This window comes from Tachyglossus aculeatus, unplaced genomic scaffold (assembly GCF_015852505.1).
Source record: "Tachyglossus aculeatus isolate mTacAcu1 unplaced genomic scaffold, mTacAcu1.pri scaffold_140_arrow_ctg1, whole genome shotgun sequence".
In the NCBI taxonomy this organism is placed as follows: domain Eukaryota; kingdom Metazoa; phylum Chordata; class Mammalia; order Monotremata; family Tachyglossidae; genus Tachyglossus; species Tachyglossus aculeatus.
Window position 1 is genome coordinate 48,497 of NW_024044866.1, and position 16,895 is coordinate 65,391.

General features: G+C 46.5%; 1 pseudogene; it reads right to left on the reverse strand.

The window, feature by feature from the left end:
* Positions 1–13,639: 13,639 nt before the first annotated feature.
* Positions 13,640–15,978, reverse strand: LOC119923064 (annotated as a pseudogene).
* Positions 15,979–16,895: the final 917 nt, after the last annotated feature.

Genomic DNA, 16,895 nt, shown 5'->3' on the forward strand with positions numbered 1-16,895 from the left:
TGCTTCTGGAACTCTAACTAAGCCTATGTTCTCCCAGAGGAAGACCATCTGGCTCTATGTCTTACCTACTCTCTCACAATAGGGGTCAATGAATGGGGAGAGGGAGTGGGCCAAAGAGTGTGGATGGATGAGAATTTGAGGAGCATCAGTTAATCAAAAAGGTTTATTGAACACTTACTAGGTGTAGAGCACTGTATTAAGTGATTGAGAAAGTACAATACAACAGTTGGTAGATGTGATGCCTGCTCACAAGGAGCTTATACCTACAGAAAAAAAGCCTGCTGGTGGTAGACCAGACCATCCCCTTTCTAGCTATCAATCAATGGTATTTATTGTTTACTGTGATCAGTGAGCTGGACTAAGTAATTGGGTGAGTATAAGGGAGAGAAGCAGCATGGCCTAGTGGAAAGACCACGGGCCTGGGAGTCAGAGGACCTAAATTCTAGTCACATCTCGGCCACTTGCCTTCTGTGTGACCTTGGGCAAGTCCCTTAACTTCCTGTGCTTCAGTTCCCTCATCTGCAAAGTGGGGATTCACTACTTGTTCTCCCTCCTACTTAGACTGTGAGGACCATTTGGGACCTACTCAGTGCTCAGTACAGAGCGTTGGCACACAGTAAGTACTTAACAAATACCAGAATTATTATTATCTCGTATCTACACTAGTATTTAGCACTATGCTTGATGCATACTAAGAACTTAACAATTACCACCATTATAATTATTATTACAATACAACAGACTTGGTAGACACATTCCCTGCCCACAAGTAGCTTACATACCTCAATGATGTCTGAGGAAGGCTCAGCTGAATGGCAATTGACTAGAAGAGGGACACTATTTTTACTGACAAAGTGCACCAGAGAGAGTCTCTCTTAATATCACACTCATGGATGCAGCCCCATCAGTGGTAGGACAATCGTGGACCGTAAGGCCAAGGAAAGGCATGGAACCATGAGATCAGCTTAGAAAAAGGAAGGGTTTAGGAAGTATTCCCTCTGTTTCATCCAAATCATCTTGTTTGGGTTCAGCAGTTAAATTAAATGTAGTAGTCTAAATGCTTACATGGATTGGTCCTCTGAGCTCCGAAATCTGCTTATTGTGAATGCAGCATTCCAAAATGTTTTCCTGGATTGGACTTACAAACTCGTCTCATCTCTATGTCTCCATGTTCTTAGTCTATGCATCGGTTGATAAAACTGCACTTATGATGTTGGCACCCACTCACAATCCCTCTTCATCTCTTCCCAGTAGAGAAAAAAGCTTGATTAGTCAATCAATCAATTGTAGTTTTTGAGTGCTTACTGTGTAAGAGCACTTAACTAAACGCTTGGGAAAGTGCAGATGGAAACAGTGCTTGGCACATAGTAAGTGCTAAACAAATATCATCATCATTATTATATTATGGACATGTTCCCTGCCCATGGCGAGCTTACAGCCTACAGGGACTAGTCCCCATGCTATCAATCAATCAATCAATCAATCAATCGTATTTATTGAGCGCTTACTATGTGCAGAGCACTGTACTAAGCGCTTGGGAAGTACAAATTGGCATCACATAGAGACAGTCCCTACCCAACAGTGGGCTCACAGTCTAAAAGGGGGAGACAGAGAACAGAACCAAACATACCAACAAAATAAAATAAGTAGGATAGAAATGTACAAGTAAAATAAATAAATAAATAGAGTAATAAATATGTACAACCATATATACATATATACAGGTGCTGTGGGGAAGGGAAGGAGGTAAGATGGGGGGATGGAGAGGGGGACGAGGGGGAGAGGAAAGAAGGGGCTCAGTCTGGGAAGGCCTCCTGGAGGAGGTGAGCTCTCAGCAGGGCCTTGAAGGGAGGAAGAGAGCTAGTTTGGTGGATGGGCAGAGGGAGGGCATTCCAGGCCCGGGGGATGACGTGGGTCGGGGGTCGATGGCGGGACAGGAGAGAGCGAGGTACAGTGAGGAGATTAGTGGTGGAGGAGCGGAGGGTGCGGGCTGGGCAGTAGAAGGAGAGAAGGGAGGTGAGGTAGGAGGGGGCGAGGTGATGGAGAGCCTTGAAGCCCAGGGTGAGGAGTTTCTACCTGATGCGCAGATTGATCGGTAGCCATTGGAGGTTTTTGAGGAGGGGAGTAATATGTCCAGAGCGTTTCTGGACAAAGATAATCCGGGCAGCAGCATGAAGTATGGATTGAAGTGGAGAGAGACACGAGGATGGGAGATCAGAGAGAAGGCTAGTGCAGTAGTCCAGACGGGATAGGATGAGAGCTCGAATGAGCAGGGTAGCGGTTTGGATGGAGAGGAAAGGGCGGATCTTGGCAATGTTGTGGAGCTGAGACCGGCAGGTTTTGGTGACGGCTTGGATGTGAGGGGTGAATGAGAGAGCGGAGTCGAGGACGACACCAAGGTTGCGGGCTTGTGAGACGGGAAGGATGGTAGTGCCGTCAACAGAGATGGGAAAGTCAGGGAGAGGACAAGGTTTGGGAGGGAAGACAAGGAGCTCAGTCTTCGACATGTTGAGCTTTAGGTGGCGGGCGGACATCCAGATGGAGATGTCCTGAAGGCAGGAGGAGATGCGAGCCTGGAGGGAGGGGGAGAGAGCAGGGGCAGAGATGTAGATGTGGGTGTCATCAGCGTAGAGATGATAGTTGAAGCCGTGGGAGCGAACGAGGTCACCAAGGGAGTGAGTGTATATTGAGAACAGAAGGGGACCAAGCACTGAACCTTGGGGAACCCCCACAGTAAGAGGATGGGAGGGGGAGGAGGAGCCTGCAAAAGAGACTGAGAAAGAACGACCGGAGAGATAAGAGGAGAACCAGGAGAGGACGGAGTCTGTGAAGCCAAGGTCAGATAACGTGTTGAGGAGAAGGGGGTGGTCCACAGTGTCAAAGGCAGCTGAGAGGTCGAGGAGGATTAGGACAGAGTATGAGCCGTTGGATTTGGCAAGCAGGAGGTCATTGGTGACCTTTGAGAGGGCAGTTTCCGTGGAATGAATGGGACGGAAGCCAGACTGGAGGGGGTCGAGGAGAGAGTTGTTGTTGAGGAATTCTAGGCAGCGCGTGTAGACAACTCGTTCAAGGAGTTTGGAAAGGAATGGTAGGAGGGATATGGGACGATAACTAGAAGGTGAGGTGGGGTCAAGAGAGGGTTTTTTTAGGATGGGAGAGACATGGGCATGTTTGAAGGCAGAGGGGAAGGAGCCAGTGGAGAGTGAGCGGTTGAAGATGGAAGTTAAGGAGGGGAGAAGGGATGGAGCGAGAGATTTCATAAGATGAGAGGGAATGGGGTCAGAAGCACAGGTGGCCGGAGTAGCACTTGAGAGGAGGGAGGAGAGTTCCTCTGAGGATACCGCTGGGAAGGATGGGAGAGTAGCAGAGAGTGTTGAGAGCCGGGGGGTTGGAGAAAGGGGGGAAGAGACTTTGGGGAGGTCGGACCTGATGGATTTAATTTTGTTAATGAAGTAGGAGGCCAGATCGTTGGGGGTGAGGGAAGGAGGAGGGGGAGGAACCGGGGGCCTGAGAAGGGAGTTATCATTTAAGGTGCTTGAATAATCAACTCCTTTCTCAGCTAGACTCAGTTCTTACTCACTTGTAAGTAGAAGTGGCATCCTGTGATAATGTGATAACAGGAAGCGGTGTGGCATAGTTGAAAGATCACTGGTCTGGGAGTCAGAGGGCCTGGGTTCATATCCAGGTTCGCCACTTGTCTGGTGGGTGACCTTGGGTAAGTCGCTTCACCTCTCGGCACCTCAGGAAACTCAATTGTAAAATGGGGATTCAATGCCTGTTCTCCCTCCCACCTAGACTGTGGGCCTGTGGGAAGAGTGACCTATCTGTGAATTCACCCCCTCCCTCCGCCTGAGCAACCCACAGCGAGGACACAAAACTGCTACACTACAAGGTTGCGGAACGGGAACTGTCCCAATCAGATAGACATCCTGGGAATCCTGGGATGGCTAACCGGTACAAGGGGACTTTGGACATAAGAGTCATTGCTGCTATTTTTACTTGTAGGCGTTTAGAACGAGCCCTGCAGAACCTGCCCTGTTGATTAGGACTAGGAACCCTTCCTTCCTTTGCTTGCTGTGCTATAGGTATGTGAGTACACCCAATAAAGAGGCAGAGCTGATCACTCCGGCTTGGTGTCTGGTCTTTGGCTCGCGAGAACCAGGAATTGAAAGAGCTTTATACGGGACTCCTACAAACGGCAGCTAAGACCACCGACGAAGCTGTCGAGAAGGGGGTCATCTTGGGGTGCAGACTAGCAAAGCTGAAGGGGCGACTGATGGTCCGCCCCAGGGTACGGGCACATATAATGGGCTCCAACTGGGACCCGGAAGCCTGGCACCCAGAGGAAGAATGTGGTGATGAGGAAATGATAACATCATAGAAGAAGAAGACATTGAGGGAAGGGTACGACCCCTCATCACTAAAACTAAACTAAAACTATCCTGAGCCCTGAAGGGATAGGCAACCTCGAACCCAGAGACCACATCACTGTAAAGGATTATTCCCCGACGGAATTGATGGAGGTCCAAAAGCAATACCGGCAGCAGCCTCGAGAAAAGATGCTGTCCTGGATGGTCCGATGCTGGGACCAGGGAGGTGACGGGATTATGTCAGTAGCACAGGAATAGCAGCAACAACAATAATAATAATGGTAATAATAATCGCATTTGTTAAGTGCTTACTATGTTCGAAGCACTGTTCAAAGTACTAGGGGGAATACTGGGTGTTTAGGTTGTCCCACGTGGGGCTCACAGTCTTAATCCCCATTTTACAGATGAAGTAACTGAGGCCCAGAGAAGTTAAGTGACTTGCTCAAAGTCAAACAACAGACAAATGGCAGAGCCAGGATTTGAACACATGACCTCTGACTCCCAAGCCCATATTCCTTCCACTGAGCTATGAGGAAGTAGCTAAACTAGCTGGAGTAGCAGCTACCCCGCAAGTCAGGCAGCTGTTGAAGGTGGGTCAAGCCAACAGGGGCAACCACTCCCTGATAGATTGGGTAGTGGCTGACACCTGGGCCACCCCGGACGAGCTTCCCGCTGAACCAGAAGATTGGATGGCTATAGAAGGGGCATGCGCATTACTGAGAAGGTAGGGAATGAGACAGCAAATATATGCCACAGGAGATTATAGCCCCGATGCAGCACTCTTGAATTCCGGGATGCACAGTAAGTTCCTCCAGTCGGTGCCCCCGCCACATGCAGGGAGTGTTGCTGCCCCTGGTTGCAGAAAGGATGGACATGCCTGTCATAGATCTTATACGGGCTTTGGGGAATCTGAAGGGGATGATTGCAAAGCCTAGCAGGATTCGAGGGTTGGCTCCGACAAAACCCATCGCTCTGGAAGGAGCAGTACAGTAGGTATCCCGATCCCAAATGTGGAGGGATTTAATAGCAGCCGGGACCAAACGAGAAAGGATAAATAAGTAGCCAAACACCTAGCTGTTCTCCCTGTGGAAAAAATTACCTAAGGATACGAGGAATGCCACAGGGGAAGACAAACCCACAGCTGAAGTACCCTAAACTGTCAACGGGCACAAAACAGGAGGCCCGTTCACTCAGCCCCGGGTGGTGTCTTCTGCACCGCTGTACCTGGACCTGCGCGAATGGAGAGACCAGCCATAGGGAAGGGACCAAGTCTCCTCCCTTCAGGTCAGGTCAATCGGAGGGGATTGGAGGCCATACGTTACCCTGACCGTTTACGGGGGCCCCGGTAATATTCAGTCCACCCTCACCTTAGTGGACACCAGTGAGAAGTCACCCTTATACATGGGGCCCCCATCAAATTCACGGGACCCCGGATGTAGATAGAAGGGTTTGGGGGGCATAGCACATCCGCCGTGAGAACCACCCTCCAATTGGGTGTGGGCCGGATGACCCCCTCCAGCTATCAGGTACTCATCAGGGCAGTACACGAGTGTATATTCGGGGTGGTGACATTTGAGGACCGGGACCCCTTCCCTCAATCCCCTCAGTACTGCGGTTGCAGTCCACCCCCAACCCTCCCGCCCCAGATACCATCCTCTAGGAAGAAGGGGTCCGCCAGTCCAGCCAATGGGCGGATCTCAGGGCGGTATGGATGCTCCTATCCACGCTCCCTAATGAAGATGCCTTGGTAAACGATTCATGGGCCGTATACAGCAGTCTAGCCCCGTGGTTGAGGGTGTGGGAAGCCAAGGGGTGGATGGTAGCATGGGGTAAGGTGCGGGAAAAGAGATGTGGCATGACATCGTCCGAATATTAAGAGCCTGTGAGGCCCCCCTCACCATGTACCATGTGCCAACTCACCGGGAGATCCCCGAGAAAGAGGAGGCAGCGCGCTCATGCAAATGCGGTAGGAACGGCCCACCAACGCCATCCAGGGGGTATATGAGGCCCTAGCTCATAGCGGGATGGGTGCAGAGCCTCTCCGTCTGGCCCGGGGGGAGGTCAAGGGGAGTACATCCACGTCCTGGAGATGGGGAGAAAGTTCTGCTGCTAGGGAGGTTAGTGTGTGGGGTGGGGGGACAGATGGAAGCGGGGAGGGAAGGAAGGGCAGTTTTATCGTCTGGCTCTTGGGACAGAGCCCTGCACCGACTCCACACCCACCCACCCTCTCCATCATCATGCCCTTATCTCCACACACCCATGTGGGGTCTCCCCATCCCGTCCTCCCCCACGTCCTAGGCCCCTAAGTTGCCCCTGTGTCCTGTCCATCCCATCCCCTCCCCACAGCACCTGTATATATATTTGTACAGATTTACTACTCCATTTATTTTCCTTGTACATATTTACTATTCTATTTATTTTGTTAATCATGTGCATTTAGCTTTAATTCTATTTGTTCTGACGACTTGACACCTGTCCACGTGTTTTGTTTTGTTGTCTGTCTCCCCCTTCTAGACTGTGACCCCTTTGTTGTGTAGGGACCGTCTCTATATGTTGTCAACCTGTACTTCCCAAGCGCTTAGTACAGTGCTTTGCACACAATAAGCGCTCAATAAATACAATTGAATGAATGAATGAATGAATGAATGAATGCCACATATCGAGCCCGGTGGTGACCAGGGTGGGAAGGAAGCTTCAGGAAGGTATACAAATTCTTGCAAGATTGTAAGCATTGTACGCAAAAGAATTCACGGCCATCTGGCCAACGTAGGGCCTCTGCCCCTTAGCGACGGAGAGAGGTACACACTCACCGCAGTGGAGTTCGCCTACCCGGTGGCAGCAGCCATGCAGGTAGCTAATATATAAGGGCTTCAGGTGAGGTGGGCTGGTTATGGCTTACTGGCCTACATAGATTCTGATCAAGCGACCCACTTTACGGGGCATGAGGTCAAGGAGTGGGCCGCGCAACATGATATTCTGTGGCTCTTACCCGACTGAAAGTTGACACCACCACTCCAGCACCGTTGACTGGTAGAACTGATGTGTGTTGGGGCACCGCCCCTAAAGGATGATGGTTGCCTGCCACTGTAATCGCAGCTGGAGAATACAATGAGACGTGGGAGACTGTGATGGTACTCAACACCAATGAGCAGGTGCCCTGCCACATTACGTATACTTCTCATGATTGGAGTGTGAACGTCACGATGTCAAAGACAAACATCACTAATGTCACCGCGGAGGGCACCATGTCGTGGCAGATCACCAATGACATGGGCACGAAAGTGACCTGGCTGCACCTCAACCCGATAACTGAGAAACCGGCTGGATATGAGGATCAGGGAGCATTAGCGGCACCCATCATGCTGCCTTGGAGATGCCCCTCCCGGCTCACCTCTCAGTGGCACAAGTATGGTTATTGGCTGAACACCCCCACCCCGGTTTGGGAAAACGCCAAAGATGGTTCCTGGAACTCGGGCACGCCCCTTTTCGATGTCGAAGTAATATCAGACAATATGGACAATGAATACCCAGGACATGGGCCGCATTGCTATGGGAAGCCACCCTGGAAGGGGCTCGCCTGTACACCCACACTCGATGGACTACCGAGACAATCCCCTGGTCATTGGAACCATGGTGGGTAAATGCCCATCACCTGAACTTCTCCGCTGCCCTGGCCCAGGTCTGGCGACAATGGAACTTGTGGGTAGGGAACCGGTAGCCCTCAAGGGCCCCCGGATGGCAAAAGAGAGATATCACTGGATGGGTAGGCAGCGTATTAAGGGTATGGGACCAAGGGGACATACAAGACCTATGGGATGCCCAAGACCAAAACTTACAAAATGAAAACCAGATACAGCAGCTAATTATCGGTGAAATGTTGAAGGATGCTGGGGGGTAGAAAAGAATGGTACTCTCAGCTGGAGCTCTGAAAACATGGGAGGGAATCCTCACAGGGGAGCTGGCCCGCTGGGCCCGAAACGTCACCTGTTCGGGTGCCTGCATCCAGACTCAGTTAGCACTGCTACTATATCTCACCACCCTAACAGAAGAAGGAAGCCGACCACAGTGGCCCCCAAGCCTGACTCGTCTGTATCCAGCCTTTATTGTATGGCCGGCCATTCAGGAACTATTCGGCAGGTGTACCACCATTACTGTAAGATGAGGGTATGCCACCCGGTGGGCAGCCGCCCCTGCGAGCCATAGCCCTGGGAGGATTAGGGATTGTGCAGGATGGCAAGAAGGTCGTCCCCCGGGAGAGAGGTGGGGATGATCGAATGTGTCCAGGAATCAATGGGAGCCCTTCTCCCCTTCTAGATGTACCCAACTAAAGAGGGATTGGTTCTGCTCACATGACCCCAGGGAGAGTGAGAGCGTATCGGACAGTTGGCTGATTTCCATCACCAGGGTGTAGGAGGCAGACTACTGGTATTTGGGTAATGGGAAATTCTGTTGGACATTCGGAGAACATATAAACATAACCATGATCACTTTTAATTATAATGTTAGTGCTGCCTGTGATAATTAAACGCTTGTTTGTAGTAATATGTCTTTAGTAGGGTTGAGCATCGGTAATCGTATCGACCTCTCCAGATGGTAGTGGCACGAACAGTATATCCTCCTCTGGGACTTTCCAACGGATCTAGTGGACTCAGTAGCTGGGCCGAAGCAAGTGGAGGAGGCCACAGAAGTTATACAACAAGCCCTGGCAGATGCATAGCAATATTCTCCTCACACTGTGCTCTGCCTAACCAAAGCCAGGCTGCAGATACAAACACTGAACCCAAAGATGGTGACAGACTATGGGTGGTTCTCATGGCTGTGGGGGTGCGGGAGTGTAGGAGCAGGACATTGTTCCCTGTGGATCGTGCTAGGGTGTGTCGTGCTCTGCGCAGCTTTGGTGCTAGAATGCTGTTACTTGCGCAGACCCTTCACAAAAACTATCGTGGACCCCAACTCCAGGTTGTTCTAGGTGTACGGAGGGGATGAAGGGGTGGAGTGCGGGATGAGTGCCCTATCTATGAATTCACCCCCTCGCTCCGCCTGAGCAACCCATAGCAACTGGCCCAAACAGATAGACATCCTGGTAATACGAGGAGGGCTAACCGGTACGAGGAGGCTTCGTATATAAGAGGCATTGCTGCTATTTTTAGTTTTAGGTGTTTAGACCCAGCCCTGCAGAGCCTGCCCTGCAGATTAGGACTTGGACCCCCTTCTTCGCTTGCTAGCTGCGCTACAGCTATGTGTGTACACCCAGTAAAAAGGCAGAACTGATCAGTCTGGCTCGGAGTCTGGTCTTTGGCTTATTGTCACCCAGTGTAAAGAACCTGGAGCCGCCCTCTGGTCAGTGACCCCAGCTAACTTGGGAAGCATCTCCCTACAGGGCCGCATGTGAGACAGGAACCGAACTGATTGATTTGTATCTATATTAGCACTTAGAACAGTGCTTGACACATAGTAATTGCTTAGCAAATAGCACTGAAACATAATCTCATTTTGCCCCTTCCTTTTCCTTGTTGACACCTGAACGAAGTTACTCCTATATCTCTAATGTCCCTAGAGAACAAATATGAAAAGACTCAAGGCAAAGAATCAATAAATCATATTTATTGAGCACTTACTGTGTGCAGAACCCTGTACAAATAGGAGAGTATAATATAACACATATATGGTAGACAAATTTCCTGCTTACGACAAGCTTATGTTCTAGAGGGGGACACAGTGGAATCAAATAGAACTATTATGGAATGAAGAACTTCCCGTGAATTTTCTCCTCAAAATTATGGTCGAGAAGACAGCGGTCATTTTTCTGGAGTTCAGTCATTCAGTTATATTTCTATTGGACACTAGCTGTGGCACTCTTGGCGTTCATGACTGAAATTCAACCTTCAGCTAGATATTCCGAGTCTGAACCTCAGAAAATCTGTACCTGTCATAGAGGATGGCCAATTAAAGAAAACATCCAGAACCTTCCCTCTTGTCTCCGGAGAAACAAACATTCAAATAAAGCATATTCTGCAATGAGCGATAAAACCCCCAAATGACTAGCTCTGCCTGTTCTTCAAATACTGCTTGTCAAGAGATTTTTTGAAATAACTCGGCTCCCTCAGCAGAGAGAGATATTTAACATTGTTGTTGTAACAGTTGGGGATTTATTGAAAAATGAGTCACTTGGCAGATTTACTTAAGGAAAATGTCAAAAGATTGTTTTTCATGTTGATCCAAATCCTTTATGTTTCTGATTAGAGCTCCATGTCTCCAGAATACAATTACTGATTAAAATTCATAATATAGATGCAAAACTGAATAAAAATAAATGTAATTTACCTCAAAGGGAATTTCAATTTGCTGAATGATGGTGTTAAAATTAATCAAAATGGAATACAGGTGAGCACATCTCACAAAAGAGAAGTAAGAGTAGCAGGTAATGATGAAATATTAGGCTTTTCTGGCAAGTATATTTCATATCTAACACAAGAAACAAGACATTTAAGACCTTTTAAAGAGGATAAATGCCACAAGAGTCAAACAGTATTGAGTAAAAGAGCATTGCCACTACAGTATACCAAGAGAGAAACCAAAATATTAGTGGGTGCCTGAAAATGAAGACCAGTAGAACAATATCCATGTAATAATGTGGAGCAGAAAGGCATCAGCAGCAAAGAACCCGAATCAATCAATTGCACTTATTGAACACTTACTATTTGCAGAGCACTGTACTAATCACCCGGGAGAGTACAATACAAAAGAACCTAAAGATGAGACATTCACTAAGTTCAAATGAAAACAGAGGTACTCCTATTTACAATTGGTTAAAAACCATTAATAATAATTGTCTGAAACTGTAACATCACTCCACAATTACAACTGATAAATTTTCAGTTATAGGTATATGATATATTCTAGCAGCCTCGTGTAGCGGATAGAGCAATGGCTGGGGAGTCAGAATGTCATGGGTTCTCATCCCAGCTCTGCCACTTGTTTGCTGTATGACCGTGGGCAACTCAATTAACTTCTCTGTTCCTCAGTTACCTCATTGTATAATGGAGATTTAGACTGTCAGTCCTATGTGGGACAGGGACTGCGTCCAACCTGGTTTGCTTGTATCTACCCCAGGGCTTAATACAGTGCCTGGCACATAGTAAGTGTGTAACAACTACCATTATCATTATTATTATTATCATTACTTGTGATCTGTATCAAAAATATCAACAATGACTGTGGATTAGGAAATACTGAGACCTCGGTTAAAAGTGACAATTGATCACTTTTAATATAAGGGAAATGTATGCTTTAGTTATTAAAATTCCAATTTCCTAAACGAGAAATGCTGATTAGGATTATGGAGAGTGTAGAAGACTAGAATTAAGACTATTTTAGTGAAGCCATCATCATTCTTGTAGCATTGCATTCAAAAAAATTGAATTGGATTTAAATTATCTATGTATCACTGCCTGCTTAGTACAATTACTGGGTATAGATTTAGCACAAACAGGGTCAAAATTATGAAAAAACGACTATTTGTCAAAGCTAAACATTTAGGAGATAGCTCCATTTGGCTTTAGGAAATTAACACCATGTTTGGCAATAGGACCCGACTACCAGAGTTTTCTTTCTGGAAGCAAGTCATAGCTATATTTCCAATTAATTTGGAGGTGAAATGGGTGAAGAAGGGAACATTTAGTAGAGATAGGATGTCAAGAAAACATAGCAGGAAGCTCAGAGATATGCTGCAGAATGGATGAACACATAAGGAATTTATATCTACTTGTCTTTTGGGTTTAAGGATGCCACTACTGAGATTTTTATTTGGCTACATAAGTGTGACTAAAAATTCCTTCCACACTGTGGGCATATAAAGACGCTCCCTTCCCACTTTTTGGATATTTTTTAAGTGCTTACTATGAGTCAGACAGTGTTCTAAGCACTGGGGTAGATACACGATGGTCAGGTTGGACACATTCCAAGTTCTACATGGAGCCCACAGCTTTAATCCCCATTTTACAGTAGAGGTAACTGAGGCACAGAGGAATCAAGTGACTTGCCCAAGCAGACAAGTAACAGAGCTGGGATTAGAACACAGTTTCTTTGACTCCCGGCCCTTTGTTACACTATTGCATTTGTCATCTCAGTTTTAACCAGTGAATCAATGCCGTATCTTGAGCACTTACCATGTGCAAAGCACTGAATTAAGCACTTAAATAATAGTAGTAATTATGGTATTTGTTAAGCATTTACTCTGTGTCAAACACTGTTCTAAGCACTGGGGTAGAGACAAGGTAATCAGGTTGTCCCACGTGGGGCTCACAGTCTTAATCCCCATTTTACAGATGAGGTAACTGAGGCACAGAGAAGTTAAGTGGCTTGCCCAAGATCACACGAGACAAGTAGCATAGCCAGAATTAGAACACACATCCTCTGACTCCCAAGTCCATTCTATTTCCACTAAGCCACGCTGCCGGGAAAGTACAACATAATAGAGCTGGTAGAAGTGATTATGGAACACAAGGACTTTATTTCTAATTGCTGAATGCCAGGCTGATCTCTCAGCTTCTGCTGTCTCCCAGATGATAGACACTATGCCACATCATTTGGGGCTTTGTTTCACTTGATCCTGAAAGCATTTCTGCTTCTGATCGATCGATAATCGATTGATTCTGTTGCTCACCCTACTTATGGTTACCCTATTTCAGCTCACCCAAGAGCAGCTGTTTGGGTTTCTTGACTCATCCATTTTCCTACAGCGTCCCACCCAGTGAAACAAACAAAGGAACCAGATTCGCTTTGGTCAATCAATCTCTCAGTGGTATTTATCAAGCATCCACATAAGGAGCAATGTAGTAAGTGTATGGGAGAGTGTGATACTTTGATGCCAGTGGATTGCCTGTTTTCAAGGACCACGTTGTTTGTGACCCTTTCTATCACTGGATACAAAGTATTGTTCATAGACAGGGTTGTTAGAACTTCTTCAGACGTAGGATGTGGCATTCTGTTCGTTATGACATTTCCTATGCACGTACTATGTGTCTAATGCTGTTCTAAGCACTAGGGTATATAGATATTTATTATATTAGACACAGCTCCGTCCCAAATGGGGTTCACAGTCAAAGTACTTGGGAGAACAGGAATTGAATACCTATTTAAGGTTGAGGGAACTGAGGCACAATAAAATTAAGTGCTTTGACCAAGGTCACACAGCAGGCAAGGGGCAGGGATGGGATTAGAACCCACAACCTCTGGCTCCCAGCCCCATGGTTTTTCCAATAGACCATTCAGTTTCTTTCTATTGGGTAAACTAATTGCTCCATTATAATTGATCCATCTACCTTCAGATTCATTTGGATCTTTATGTCATGTAGGCTCCCACTGTCTAAAACGAAGCTTTTATCGTCTTGATTCTGTTTTCTACTTCTTTTTCTATTTTTGCATCATTTAAGGATGTAAAGAATTGAGGGTCAGTATTTAGGTATATGTCACTGTTGGAGATACTTGTTTTTGTATAGTGTGATAAATAACCTTGATTTTCAAATTAATTGCTAGTCCACAGCAATTTGGTAACAAGTGGTTCCTAGAGACGTGGTCTCTAGAAAGAGCCGAAGCCTGAGAATCAGAGGACCTGAGTTATAATCTTGGCTCTGTCATAGGTCTTCTGTGTTACCTTGGAAAAGTCACTTAACTTCTCTATGCCTCAGTGACCTCACCTACAAATGTAATGTCTGTCTCCCCTTATAGACTGTAAGGTCCTCATGGGCAAGGATCATGTATACCCATTCTGTTGTACTGTCATTTTCTAGGTTCTTAATTCAGTGTTCTGCACACAGTAAGCATTCAGTGAATACCACTGATTGATCTTAGAACCTTCTCCGACTCATTATATTCAGTAGAACTATACGGTAAAGTACCCTCTCAGGATCGGATCTGGAGAATTTCCAGTAGTCTACGAATCTCGGCTATGGGAGGGAGAGTCAAACAGTGGCCTACCCATTCCATTCCTAGCTTGGGCAGTGGATAGCGAGTGAAAGGCAAATTACTACAAATCAAAGCTCACCTGTGTTGGGCAGCAGCGACATGGGAGAAAGTTGAGGGCAGAGACTCGTTTACTGTGAGGAAGAAGGCAATGGTAGACCACGTCTGTAGTTTTACCAAGAAAACCTTATGGATATGTTACCAGAACGATTGCAGATGGATGTGGGGCGAACTAGGAGAGAAGTGTCCATGGAGTCGCTGTGGGTTGGAGGCGACTCACCAGCATAAGAAAAGATAATAGGGTAAAACCACCCCCAAATTAATAAGTGTCTGTCATTGAATAACAATGTATGCTACCAGTGGACAGGGAAGTCATGGCTGCTTTACATTTTCATATCCCAAACACTTAGTACAATGAACTGCGTTTAGTAGAGTGCACTCAGTGGGTGTTCAATAAATACTTTGTCAGAGTAGTTCTAGCAGTGTCCATTATTATTATTATTAAGTTCTTACTACGTCAGCTATTGTAGTAAGTGCTGGGGTAGACACAAGCTAATAAGCTAGGACATGGTCCCTGTATTACATGGAGTTCAGAGCCTAAGTAGGAGGGAGAACAGATATTTCACCCCCAATTTACAGATGAGGCAACAGAGACTTTAAATGACTTGCCCAAGGTCACACAGCTGGCTCCTGGCAGAGCCGGGATTGGAATCCACTTCCTCCGACTTCCAGGCCTGTGCCCTTTCCATTAGACCATGCTCCTCCTCATCCTTTAATGACACTCCTTCCCTTTATTCTCTATGCTTGCATTAGGAAGGGCTATAAATGAACGACAAGAGATCGGGGGATGGTGGTAAAACAGCAGCATCTAAAACTAGAAAATTTCCAAATTATCAAAGAAATGATGTTCATTTGACCTCTGACCTAAAATGGATTAAAAAAAAAAAAACATAGACCAAGTTTCCCTTGATCAACCCAGGTGTGTTCTCCAAAAAGGGGGCAAGAACATTCTGCAGCTGATTTCCTCATTTATATTAATAACCTTTTTTCTAAGTTGCACTTATTCAAGGGCAAAAGACACTGTTTTGCTTAGTGACTTTTTAATGGCGTTTATCATCTCTGCATTTCACAATGTGTAGATGAAGGGATTTAACATGGGGGTTATCATAATATAAAATACTGCAGCAGCCTTGTCAATGGATGAGGTAGTTGTGTGCTGCACATATTCAAAGATTCACGGAATAAAAAAGAAGATGACAACGATGAAGTGGGAGGCACAGATGGAGAGAGCTTTGAGTCTACCCACGGCACTGTGGGTCTTCAGGGAGTGCAAGATGAAGGCATAGAAAATCATCAACAGGACAAAGATTAACACGCACATGCCACCACTGGTAGCAGCACCCAGCACGCTCAAGGTGTGAGTATCGGAGCAGAGCAGTTTCAGCAAAGGGTATAAATCGCACATAAAGTGGTCGATGACATTGGGGCCACAAAATGGTAAATGTGCCATGAAGATATTTTGAATTGTGGCGTGAAGAAAGCCTCTGGCCCAGGCCACAGCCACCAGTGATCTACAGAGATGTCTGCTCATGATGGTAGTGTAGTGCAATGGCTTACATATCGCCACGGAATGGGCATAGGCCATCACCGTGAGGAGAATGGTCTCAGCCCCGCCAATAAAATGCTCTCCAAAGACCTGGGTCATACAGCCTTTGAAGTATATGATTTTCTTCTCAGAGAGTTGGAGTCAATGATCAGTTTAGGTGTGTTGACTGAAGAATAGCAGGCCTCAATGAACGACAAGTGAGCCAGAAAGAAATACATGGAGGAATCCAGAGTCTGACTGGAAACTAAGGTCACCACAATGATCAGGTTTCCCACCATGGTGACTACGTAGATTATTAAAAACACAACAGAGATAATTTTCTGCATCCTTGGGTCCTGCGTGAGTCCCAGTAGAATGAATTCTGTCACATTGTTTTCATTTTCCATCAACTCGAGGTAGGCAATCAGTACACAAGTGAGAGCTGCAGATTTGGTAAAGAGAACGATGAACTTTGATAGGTTTGTCTTGAGATGATTAAACGATGCTTCATAACGGAGCTCAAAACACTTTCATTCATTCATTCAATATAATTTATTGAGTACTTACTATGTGCAGAACATTGTACTAAGCGCTCGGAAAGTACAATTCAGCAATAGAGGCAATCCCTGCCCACATCGGGCTTACAGTCTAGAAGAGCGGAGACAGACATCAAAACAAGTGAACGGTATCAATATAAATGAATAGAATTAAAGGGATATACACATCAAAAGAAGTAAACAGGCATCAATATAAATGAATAGAATTAGTGCTGTACATATATACATATATAGACAAGTGCTTTGAGGCATGGAGGGGGGAAGGGCAAAAGGAGCAAGTCAAGGTGATGTGGAAGGGAGGGGGAGCTGAGGAAAAGGAAGGCTTAGACTGGGAAGGCCTCTTGGAGGAGTTGAGCCTTCAGAAGGGGTTTGAAGGGGGAAAGAGTGATTTGTGGATTTGAGGAGGGAGGGCGTTACAGG